The 11,455-nt window shown below is 40.0% G+C and overlaps 1 long non-coding RNA gene across 1 annotated transcript; it reads left to right on the top strand.

Moving 5' to 3' along the window:
* Nucleotides 1-85: 85 nt before the first annotated feature.
* Nucleotides 86-3,039, top strand: LOC310731398. Its single transcript, XR_014535188.1, has 3 exons — nt 86-320; nt 2,609-2,656; nt 2,731-3,039. It is a non-coding gene; the product is annotated as an uncharacterized lncRNA (long non-coding RNA).
* Nucleotides 3,040-11,455: the final 8,416 nt, after the last annotated feature.

Below are 11,455 nucleotides of genomic sequence, written 5' to 3'. Positions count from 1 at the left end.
GCTGAGCCAAACGAATCGATTCAATGAAAAGAAATAGAATTCCAATTTTATACTGTGTTCGACTTGACTTGTAAGTGGTAATTTGCAGGTTGGAAAGACATGATTTTCCACCTCTGCACGGTCGAATTGCGAAGCAGCAAAAACTAGCCAGCTTACTTTAATAAGTAATGCATTTTAGCTTCAAAACAACGAATTATATGTATATTTAACCTTTACGGACAAGCCCCGCCTTCTTTTATGTGACCCCATCAAATGAAAGAAGGCGGGACTTTAAACATTCACACAAGCCGCGCGCCGCCTCAATGTCGTTGAGTATGAAGGTAAAATAAGCAAGCTAATTGGCTAAAGTTTAATCTATGACAATTTTTGTACCGATTGAATTATATGTAGGCCTGACAAACAAGATTAGAGGAATCACTTGTGCTACAATAATGCTGTAATCATAAAAAAATTAAATAAAATTAGCTCTGAGCAAGCCACATTTTATTTCTAAATTAATCAGTTTCCATATCCAAAGATAAAAAACTGCCAGAAAGTCAGATTTAGGGAAAATCTGTCTCAAAGTCAATTAGTCCCATCTCAAAAGTAGGGTTTGAGCGAAGATTGGTGTAAGTTCAGGACTCTTAGGCATGAACCCCCAATATAAATGTAGACTGTGAGGCTAAAAAGGTTAAAATGGGTGTCTGGGACGTGAAACCCAACTGAACAACAAATGAACCTATGCAGATGCTACAGCTGCAACTAAAGCCTTGCACAGCAGTTACTGTGCCATGATCGCTGGAGTTCACTATAACGTCGTCCTGGAACACTGCTAAACAAAAAACTAAAACATTAGTTACAGCAACTAATTCTGAATACTGAGATGTCTAGCTACTTATTCATTATTTCAGTGCATGCTTAGTGCATTATGAATATCGATGTGGGTATACATAAGAATTATAGAAATGTCTCTTTTATTATGTTGTCCCTATTTGGTTGCACTAAATGTTGCACATGTGCACTTTGTTGTTAAGTGTAAGTTTTGTGTAGATCCTTACTGTTAATTTATGTTTGTGTGATGTAGCAACTTGGTCCTGAGTAAATATTGCTTAGGTTCACTGTGAACTGCACTGTATATGGTTGAGGTGACAATAAAAGCCTACTTGACTTATAAGCAATTAAATCATAATTAAAATTCTGAGCATAATGGCCAACTACTTGCAAAGAGACAGCTAATGCTATTTGGGACATGAGCTGAGGTCGTTGGTGTGCTTGTAAGTAACACATATATAAACATACACACAAGAAATATTATGAAAAACTTTTTTATGATTAAAGTAAATGAGTAAATTACTAAAATAACAGCTATATTAATGTTGGCTGCTTTAGTTTCTATAGTTGAAAGTGGTAATATGTTTGCATAGTCTCAGCCTCACAAACGAGCTCTGTCCATGTCACAGAGATCTTCTGCTGTCTTTTGTGCAACTAGCTGGCCACAATGCTGGAGGTTCTCATTGTATTTTCTACGTTATACATTTGATTTTATTTGTGAAAACTACATGTATAAACAAAACACAATCAAAACCTCAAATATTGTCCTATTCCATTATCCTGTAGCTTCACATACAATCACAGTACATTATTCTCCATGTCTTAAGAGACAGTCCTGTGATGAAGACTACTTTACAATTTAGATGGGATGGGATGGGATAGATGGATGGATAAATGGATGGATAAATGGATGGATGGATTACAGCAGCACAAATAGTACAAAAAGAAGTATACTTAAAGCAATTTATAGGTAAAAAATCTGAAAGATATACAGTATTAAAACATTGACTGGTGAGATGAATAACACTGATTATCTCATCATGTCACCTGTTAGTGGGTGGGATATATTAGGCAGCATGTAAACATTTTGTGCTCAAAGTCAAAGATTTGAGCGAATTTGGCCAAATATTGACGGCTAGACGACTGGGTCAGAGCATCTCCAAAACATTGCAGCTCTTGTGGGATGTTCCTGGTCTGCAGTGGCCAAAAGTGGTCCAAAGAGGGAACAGTGGTGAACCGGTGAGGGAGCGAGGAAATAACACAGACAAAATGTTCACAACCATGAAACCATGTTACTGAACTTTAATACATAAAGTAATAACATTTTGGCCCTCAACAAGAGAATAGTAACAAAAAAATATATATTTTTAAGCATTTACCACCTTTTACATGACACTGTTTCTTTTCAAGGCCATAGGTTAAAGTAAAATAAAAAATCAGTTAAAATAAAAAAGAAAATCCACTATTTCAGTCAAAAATCATTTCAGTCCTCCTGATGTCCTCTGGTATACTTTTCTGAAGAACAAATCTTTCCCAATAGTCCCTGATTACCAATTAAGTAGGCACAAAAGTCTTTGCAAGACATGTGTTGAAAGTTGTTCTGTGTGCACAGAAGCCCCTTCAGTAACTCAACAGATAAGTGATTCCTTTCCTTTGCATCAGTGAAAAAAACTCTCTCGACATTTGCATTGTGAGAAGGAATAGCAAACAAAAACTGTGCAAACTTTAATAGTTCTGAATGAAAATCTATGCTTTTTGGACCTTTTAAACTATTTTGTCCACTTCTTTGTGCTTTCAGACCACTGAAATCTCCATCACTGGTACACGTTTCTGTGAGTTTCTTCAGGTTGGTGACCTGATCAAGGCACGTTGCATCATCAGTTTCCCAGGTATTTGATACAAGCTTCTATGTCATTCCAGTCAGGTGTCTCACTCAGATCCATCCATATGAAACAATAATTCCTCCATGAGTGCCATCTATTTCTCCAGATACTCCAGGCGTGAACTGTACAGACCCTGTACTTGAGTACTGAAATTGTCACACTACTTTAAGGGACATAAAGTTATTGGTCGTGTGTTCAAGAAGCATGGTGCAGACTTTGTTTAAAATGTTCTTCACTTCCACAATTGAATTGCTCTCCCTTTCCATCTTCTGAACGTGTGAATTAAACACACAGGGTGGACAAAAAAAATGCTTTAAAGCAGTGGTGTAAAACTCAATTGCACACATTAGGTAAAAATAAAAAATAAACAAACTTTAAATAACTTCGAAATATTTTGCTCTCCATAAAAAATATCTCGTCAAAATTATACAAATTCAAAATATGACCATGCTGCAAAAAACCCCCCTGAAAATATTAGAATTTGTAAAATAACAACAAATAAGGTAAAAAAATAATAAAAAAAAGGTAAAATACAACAAATCAAAACATTCAGTTTTCTTTGCTCTTATGCCATTTTGTCGCACAGCTTCATCATGCAGCTCTTCAAGCAGCTTCACTTTGTGATTTTGCTGTGGTGAAAAACGTCTGCTGAAATGTCAGAACCTTCTTTAACTCTTCTACTTTTTGTATCTTCTGCTCTGCATTCAGGTTTTTCAGCTTATCCTGATGTTTTGTCTCGTAGTTCCGTCTTGGATTCAATTCCATAATTACAGCCACATTCGCTCCACAAATAAGACACACGAGTTTACCGGCAGTGTCAGTAAACATACACTCAGAATCCACTTTTCTCTTCAACACTGTGAGGCGCTGTTTCACAATAACTGTACAATAGGGATAAATACATAAACAGAAGCTCGACTTGATAAACGCTGGAATGTTCCCAGGCAGTCTAGCGTTCGGTAAGGCAGCTGAAGCGCTGTATTATGGGATCTGTAGTTTGTGCTATCAGCGCTTCATATCGCCGGGACATTAATAACAATAATAATAGATCTATATAAAATCATCTCGCGGGCCAGATATAATTGTACATCGGGCCAGATGTGGTCCGCAGGCCTTCAGTTTGACACATATGCTTTAAAGGCTGGAAACATCTGTACCAACCTCGTAATACCTAAGAATAATGACAGCCATCGCATCTTGTTGTGAGAAAGGAGACTTCTGTATTCAACGTCAACAAATGTACATTATTCCTTCAGATTCACTGTGCGCACAGTGTAGATGTACAAGTATTGATCTATTTTGAAGCTTATGTTCTCAGTGTCGACATCTAGTGTGTCTGCCCCGTAATGCACACAATTGTTCAAGTGTGCTGGGACCCCACACGGACTAATTACTTTTTCTGCAATGACCACTTTAGGTTTGTGAAAACATTCTTTCCTTCTTCAACACGCCAGATTCCCCCCGTAGATTGTCAGTAGAAACACCACAATAAGGTTTATCTTCCAGTGCTTTCAGAGTCATGTCGACCGAACAATTTTAACTTTGTGTTTTGCAGAGTTTATGTGGGCTTCTAGGTCACTAGCACCTTTGTTTGACACTGAAACGTAGGTATCAGCTTCGCAGGTCATGCATTCTGCTTCAAACAAATCCCGACCTAAACAAAAACACGGGAATTTACTTTGTAACTCATCTGTAAATTTACATTTGGCATCTTTTACGCTATTCGGGAGCCAAGTGCCATCCACTGACCGAGAAGTTGCTGCACTCTCTCTTGGCTGTTACTGAGATGCTGAGCGATTGAGACGCGCTGGCCAGTGTTTGCGTACGTACGTGACCGACCGCTGGTGGCGTCCAACAAGGCGTGACCTAAAAATAAAAATAAAAGTAATGCAAAAACGCATACATTTAATGACGACTGTAGAAAGCAAAAGCCGAATCCTGGACATTTTCGGAGATTTAGAAATCCGGTCCCAAAAGAGGTAAGTCCGGAAAAAAGAGGACGTCTGGTCATCCTAGTACACTACAGTAGTTTCAGTACTCTTTCTTTCTTTCTTTCTTTCTTTCTTTCTTTCTTTCTTTCTTTCTTTCTTTCTTTCTTTCTTTCTTTCTTTCTTTCTTTCTCTCCGCATGTTAGATTTGTCACATGTTTTACGCTGGATGCGCTGATTAATCGGCACCGATTAGTTACTTTTTATGGAAAGTAATGCGTTATATTACTTTTGCGTTACTTTTACGTTACTTGTATCTCTTTCACGCCTTACAAGTGTGACAGGTGTGATATAGATAATTGCCATTAAGAAATAAGTTATATTAGAGCAAAATACATTTCTTAAACATTTAAAATGCTTAATAACTTCTTAGAGAACAATAAGATGATCGACTAAATTTTGACCACAAGGCTGAAAACTTTCCAGTCGCTCTTCTGTACACTGCTTTGCAATCTGCCTCGCCCTCAGGAATGTCACTATCGTTCGTGTATATAAGGTTAAGGGTGTGGGCTGCACACCGGTGATGTGGAGGGAGAAAATACCTTTCGCTGTCATCACGTAAAACATCGTGCAATTCCGTAAATATGAGCTCGTCCTCGTCTACATCATTCTCTGCTTCATCATCAGCTTGAAACATTCTGAACGCTTTTACAAAGTTCGCGCTATTATCAGCTATTATCGGTTTATCTTCCCACAAAGAGCAAATGAGCTGTGAATTTGCTCTCTTTCTCCGCTGCGATGGCATCGTACATGTGTCTCCCACAGAAAACTTTTATTCTGAGCAGTCCATAGATCTGCAGTGGTGAAAAGTCGGCAAAAGTTTTCTATATTTCTGTCTTCATTTCCATTATGCAACATTGCATAATGTTGCATATATTCAACACTACACACACACACACACACACACACACACACACACACACACACACACACATCTGTAGTGCTGTGCTTTGCATGCAGATGTTTTTTTTTTTAAGTGGTATTTTTTGCAGTTGAAAAGAGCTTTTCACCAACACATAATCTACACTTAACCATTATTCCTTTCTCCTTTTCCTCGACTATTTCAAAATAATAAGAATACTTCCATCCCAGTAATGTAATGCCCTGGTTTGCCATCTCCGCTTCTGACCAGCTTCTGTTCCCGCGGCTCGCACGTTGAGTGCGCGATTATTGCCATAACTGCCGATATTTGATTGATGGATTTATGAGCTATTGGCAAAAATACATACGTATCGTTTTCCGAGTTGCATTATACAGTACAAGAGCGGCCCCTAGAGGCGAATCACTGACACTGTGCTGTTTATTCGTTTTTGGGTGTTCCTTTTTGTTTCAGTTTCAATGCATGTCTTTTATTTTCCTCAATTTTTATTAATATAATTAATAAAGTATATACAAAAGTGAGTACACCCCCACAGCAACTATTTTAGTATATCTTCTCATGATATACTCATGATGCTACCACCACCATGCTTGACTGTAGGCAAAACACACTTTTCTTGGTACATCTAACCAAGGCGTCACCACACATGTTGGACACCATTGAACTAAACGAATTTATCTTATTTACATCAGACCACAGGACATGGTTCCAGTAATTCATGTTCTTGGACAGTTGCAGTGTGCGGTGTATGGTCTGAGCACTGACAAGCAGATACCTGAACCTGACGCACAGCATAAGGACCTAATCGACCCTTGTGTCTGTTCCGAGTGGAACCTGTCTTGGAAAACATTTGTATGACCCTGGCCACTGTACTGTAATTCAGTTTTAGGGTGTTTACAATCTACTTATATTCTAGGCATATTTGTGTAGAGCAACAATTCTAATTCTCATTATCCTCACAGTGTTCTTTGCCATTAGGTACCATGTTGAACATCCAGTGGTAAGTATAAAAGATTTGTACTCAAAACAACACATTTAAATGCTCTAATTCAAATAGTTCTAACAGTTCAATAAAAAAAAAGAGTGTAACTCGGCCGATTGAGTCTTTTCTTCAGTGTTGACAATATACTGTAAAAATAAATTATAAAACTGCCAACATGGATAACCTTTTTATTTTAACTAAGAAAGGATTGCCACACATCAATGTAAAACCAAAAAGTGAGGAAGAAATTTTGGAAATGGAAGTACACACGCTATAGACATGGTTTTGAGAACATGCGAGATGGTGTCTCCAGTAGGGGGCATCTTAGTCAATGTAAAAAATATACAAATATAAGGCAAGTCTACCACTTTATGTTGTTGAAGTAGTTGTCAGAATCTTTAGGGACAGTTCCCATTATTTAGTTCCAGAACCATTTTTTTTTTTTAATTTCAATGTGTATCTCAGGGGTTTGGGATAGCTCAGATTGACTGCATAGATCAGGCCAAGCGGATGACATGCTGCAGGAATGCTTTGTAATCCTGCAATCACTTGTATATCCTCCAAAATGATCCCTGCCTCTAAAGGACTGCCATCTGTAGAACTCCCTTTGGTGTGTTGTTTTAGGTCAAGAAAGAAACAACAATTAGCTTTCAACCAAAACATGACATGAGAAAATATTTTTAGGCCTTCCTAAACAGACCAGGAAACACAACCCAGCTGCTAAAGTATACCAAAGGAAGTGAGTACATTAATCAAATACAAGTCTTTACACAGGACTTTCACTGAGTGACAGAACTGACTTCAAAGCACTGCTGCTTGTTTATACATCTCGAATGTATTAATTCCCAACATCATAACAAAACATGGTGAAGCAGACTTTAGCTACTATGCTGCTAATCTCTGGAAAAAAAAAAATTTAGTTCCTCAAACATAGTCAGATTCAAAAATTAAAACCCAACTGTTCTAAGATGCTTTTTGTTACCTTTTTAATGGTCTTTACCTTTTTTGTTATACTCTGATATTTTAACTGAATTATTGTATGCAAATGATGTATCTTTTGAATTTCTTAAAACATACTTTAGCTTTCTAAACATTTTATACACTCACTTGCCACTTTATTAGGTACACCTGTTTAAACTTTTGGTGCCATAGGTTGTCTTGAGTATTTCTAAAACTGCTTTCACACACAACCATCTCTAGAATTTATAGAGAACAGTCTGAAAAAGTGAAAATATCCAGTGAGGCAAATTAAGTCAAGAGGTAATTTCTACCACACACAATGTTACATAGTACCAGTAAAAATTAGACAATGTTCCTTCCTGGTGCTACACTAAACAACATAGAGCTACAACACAAAACATTAAGCGCACCCATATATAAGCAGCACCCACTGAATTTGACAAATATTTTTATTTTGAACATAAATAAGTCGCACCTGTCTACACTGAAACTAATGAACTTTACACAGGCTTTAAACGAAAGACAGTGTCTGTTACACGGTGCAACGGGTGAAATATGTTGTGGCTACTTTAAGAGCAGAGCGGCATTTTGGGAATAGCCTGCTGCCTTTTTTTCCGGTATTACTGTATGTGTGCAAGACCAAGGAATATGTCCTTATTATTTTCTGATGCTCATTTGCTGTGAGATGGAGGAGAAAGAAAGATTCTGGAGTGAATTGGATGAAGTGGTAGATGGTGTACCCAGGAAAGAACGATTGGTGATTAGGGCAGACTTTAATGGGCATGTAGGTGAAGGGAACAGAGGTGATGAGGAGGTGATGGGTAGGTATGGTTTTAAGGAGAGAAATGTGGAAGGGCAGATGGTGGTAGATTTTGCCAAAAGGATGGAAATGGCAGTGGTGAACACGTATTTTAAGAAGAAGGAGGATCATAGGGTGACGTATAAGAGTGGAGGAAGGTGCACACAAGTGGACTATGTGCTATGCAGGAGATGCAACCTGAAGGAGATTGGAGACTGTAAGGTGTTGGCAGGGGACAGTGTAGCTAGACAGCATCAGATGGTAGTCTGTAGGATGGTTTTGGAGGCGAAGAAGAAGAGGAGGAGAGTAAGGACTGAAAGAAGAATAAGATGGTGGAAACTGAAGAAGGAAGAGTGTAGTGTGAGTTTTAGGGAAGAGGTCAGACAGGGGCTTGGTGGTGGTGAAGAGGTGCTGGATGATTGGGCAACTACTGCAGGAGTGATGAGGGAGGCAGCTAGAAAAGTTGGTGTGACATCTGGAAATAGAAAGCAAGACAAGGAGACATGGTGGTGGAATGAGGAAGTGCAGGAGAGCATAAGGAGAAAGAGGTTGGCAAAACAGAAGTGGGATAGACAGAGTGATGAGAAGAGTATGTGGATGTGGCGAAAGCCAAGGAAAAGGCATATGAGGAGCTGTGTGAGAAGTTGGACACTAAGGAAGGAGAAAAGGATTTATATCCATTGGCCAGGCAGAGGGACCGAGCTGGGAAGGATGTACTGCAAGTTAGAGCAGTAAAGGATGGAGAGGGAAATGTGTTGACTAATGAGGAGAGTGTGTTGAGAAGGTGGAGGGAGTATTTTGAGCAGCTGATGAATGAGGAAAATAAGAGAGAGAGAAGGTTGGATGATGTGTAGTTGGTGAAGCAGGATGTAGATAGGATTAGTAAGGAGGAAGTGAGAGCAGCAATTAAAAGGATGAAAAATGGAAAGTCGGTTGGACCAGATGACATACCGGTGGAAGCGTGGAGATGTTTAGGAGAGATGGCAGTGGAGTTTTTAACCAGATTGTTTAACAGGATTTTGGAAGGTGAGAAGATGCCTGAGGAATGGAGAAGGAGTGTGCTGGTACCGATCTTTAAACATAAGGGAGATGTGCAGACCTGCAGTAACTACAGGGGGAATTAAATTGATTAGTCACACCATGAAATTATGGGAAAGAGTAGTGGAAGCCAGGCTGAGAGAAGAGGTGACCATCTTTGAGCAACAGTATGGTTTCATGCCGAGGAAGAGCACCACAGATGCATTATTTGCTTTGAGGATGTTGATGGAGAAGTATAGAGAAGGACAGAAGGAATTGCATTGTGTATTTGTGGATTTAGAGAAAGCATACAACAGAGTGCCAAGAGAGGAGTTGTGGTATTGTATGAGGAAGTCAGGTGTGTCAGAGAAGTATGTGGGGTGGTGCAGGACATGTATGAAGACAGTGTGACGGCAGTGAAGTGTGCAGTAGGTTCGACAGACTGGTTCAGGGTGAAGGTTGGACTCCATCAAGGATCGGCCCTGAGCCCTTTCCTGTTTGCAGTGGTGATGGACAGGTTGACGGATGAGGTCAGACAGGAGTCTCCCTGGACTATGATGTTTGCAGATGATATTGTGATTTGTGGTGAGAGTAGGGAGCAGGTTGAGAAGAGCCTGGAGAGGTGGAGATATGCGCTGGAGAGAAGGGGAATGAAAGTCAGTAGGAGTAAGACAGAGTACATGTGTGTAAATGAGAGGATGGGCAGTGGAGTGATGCGGTTGCAGGGAGAAGAGGTGGAGAAGGTGGAGGAGTTCAGGTACCTGGGGTCAACAGTGCAAAGTAATGGAGATTGTGTTAGAGAAGTAAAGAAAAGAGTACAGGCAGGGTGGAGTGGGTGGAGAAGAGTGACAGGAGTGATGTGTGATAGTAGGGTATATGCAAGAATGAAAGGGAAAGTTTATAGGTCTGTGGTGAGACCTGCGATGTTGTTTGGATTAGAGACAGTGGCATTGAGTAAAAGACAGGAGGTGGAGCTGGAGGTAGCAGAGCTGAAGATGTTAAGGTTTTCGTTGGGAGTGACGAGGATGGACAAGATTAGAAATTAGTTTATTAGAGGGACAACGCATGTAGGATGTTTTGGTGACAAGGTGAGGGAGGCAAGATTGAGATGGTTTGGACATGTGCAGAGGAGGGACATGAATTATATTGGTAGAAGAATGCTGAGGATGGAGCCACCAGGTAGGAGGAAAAGAGGAAGGCCAAGGAGGAGGTTCATGGATGTGGTGAAGCAAGACATGCAGGTAGTTGGTGTGAAAGAGGCAGATGTAGAGGACAGGGTGGTATGGAGACGGATGATCCGCTGTGGCGACCCCTTATGGGAGCAGCCGAAAGAAGAAGAAGAAGAAGAAGATTTTCTGATGCTCATTTCTAAGTTTCTTTGACTAACCCGTAACGCTGTTGCCAAGAAAAATAAAAAAGCACGAGTTTGGGAAACCTGTCTGTGCTTATATGATTTCTGTTGCACCTGGAGTTAGAAAGCTCTCCCATGACCCAGATTCAATGCTTTACAACAGCTTGTATCTAAACAGTAGCAATTAAAACAGCAGCAATTAAAAGGATGAAAAATGGAAAGTCGGTTGGACCAGATGACATACCGGTGGAAGCGTGGAGATGTTTAGGAGAGATGGCAGTGGAGTTTTTAACCAGATTGTTTAACAGGATTTTGGAAGGTGAGAAGATGCCTGAGGAATGGAGAAGGAGTGTGCTGGTACCGATCTTTAAACATAAGGGAGATGTGCAGACCTGCAGTAACTACAGGGGGAATTAAATTGATTAGTCACACCATGAAATTATGGGAAAGAGTAGTGGAAGCCAGGCTGAGAGAAGAGGTGACCTTCTCTCCTGGAGCCACCAGGTAGGAGGAAAAGAGGAAGGCCAAGGAGGAGGTTCATGGATGTGGTGAAGCAAGACATGCAGGTAGTTGGTGTGAAAGAGGCAGATGTAGAGGACAGGGTGGTATGGAGACGGATGATCCGCTGTGGCGACCCCTTATGGGAGCAGCCGAAAGAAGAAGAAGAAGATTTTCTGATGCTCATTTCTAAGTTTCTTTGACTAACCCGTAACGCTGTTGCCAAGAAAAATAAAAAAGCACGAGTTTGGGAAACCTGTCTGTGCTTATATGATTTCTGTTGCACC

Source organism: Silurus aristotelis (genome assembly GCF_946808225.1).
Source record: "Silurus aristotelis genome assembly, chromosome: 9".
Taxonomy (NCBI): Eukaryota; Metazoa; Chordata; class Actinopteri; order Siluriformes; family Siluridae; genus Silurus; species Silurus aristotelis.
Note: the sequence above shows the minus strand (reverse complement) of the source record. Positions and strands in the feature narration are given on the sequence as shown.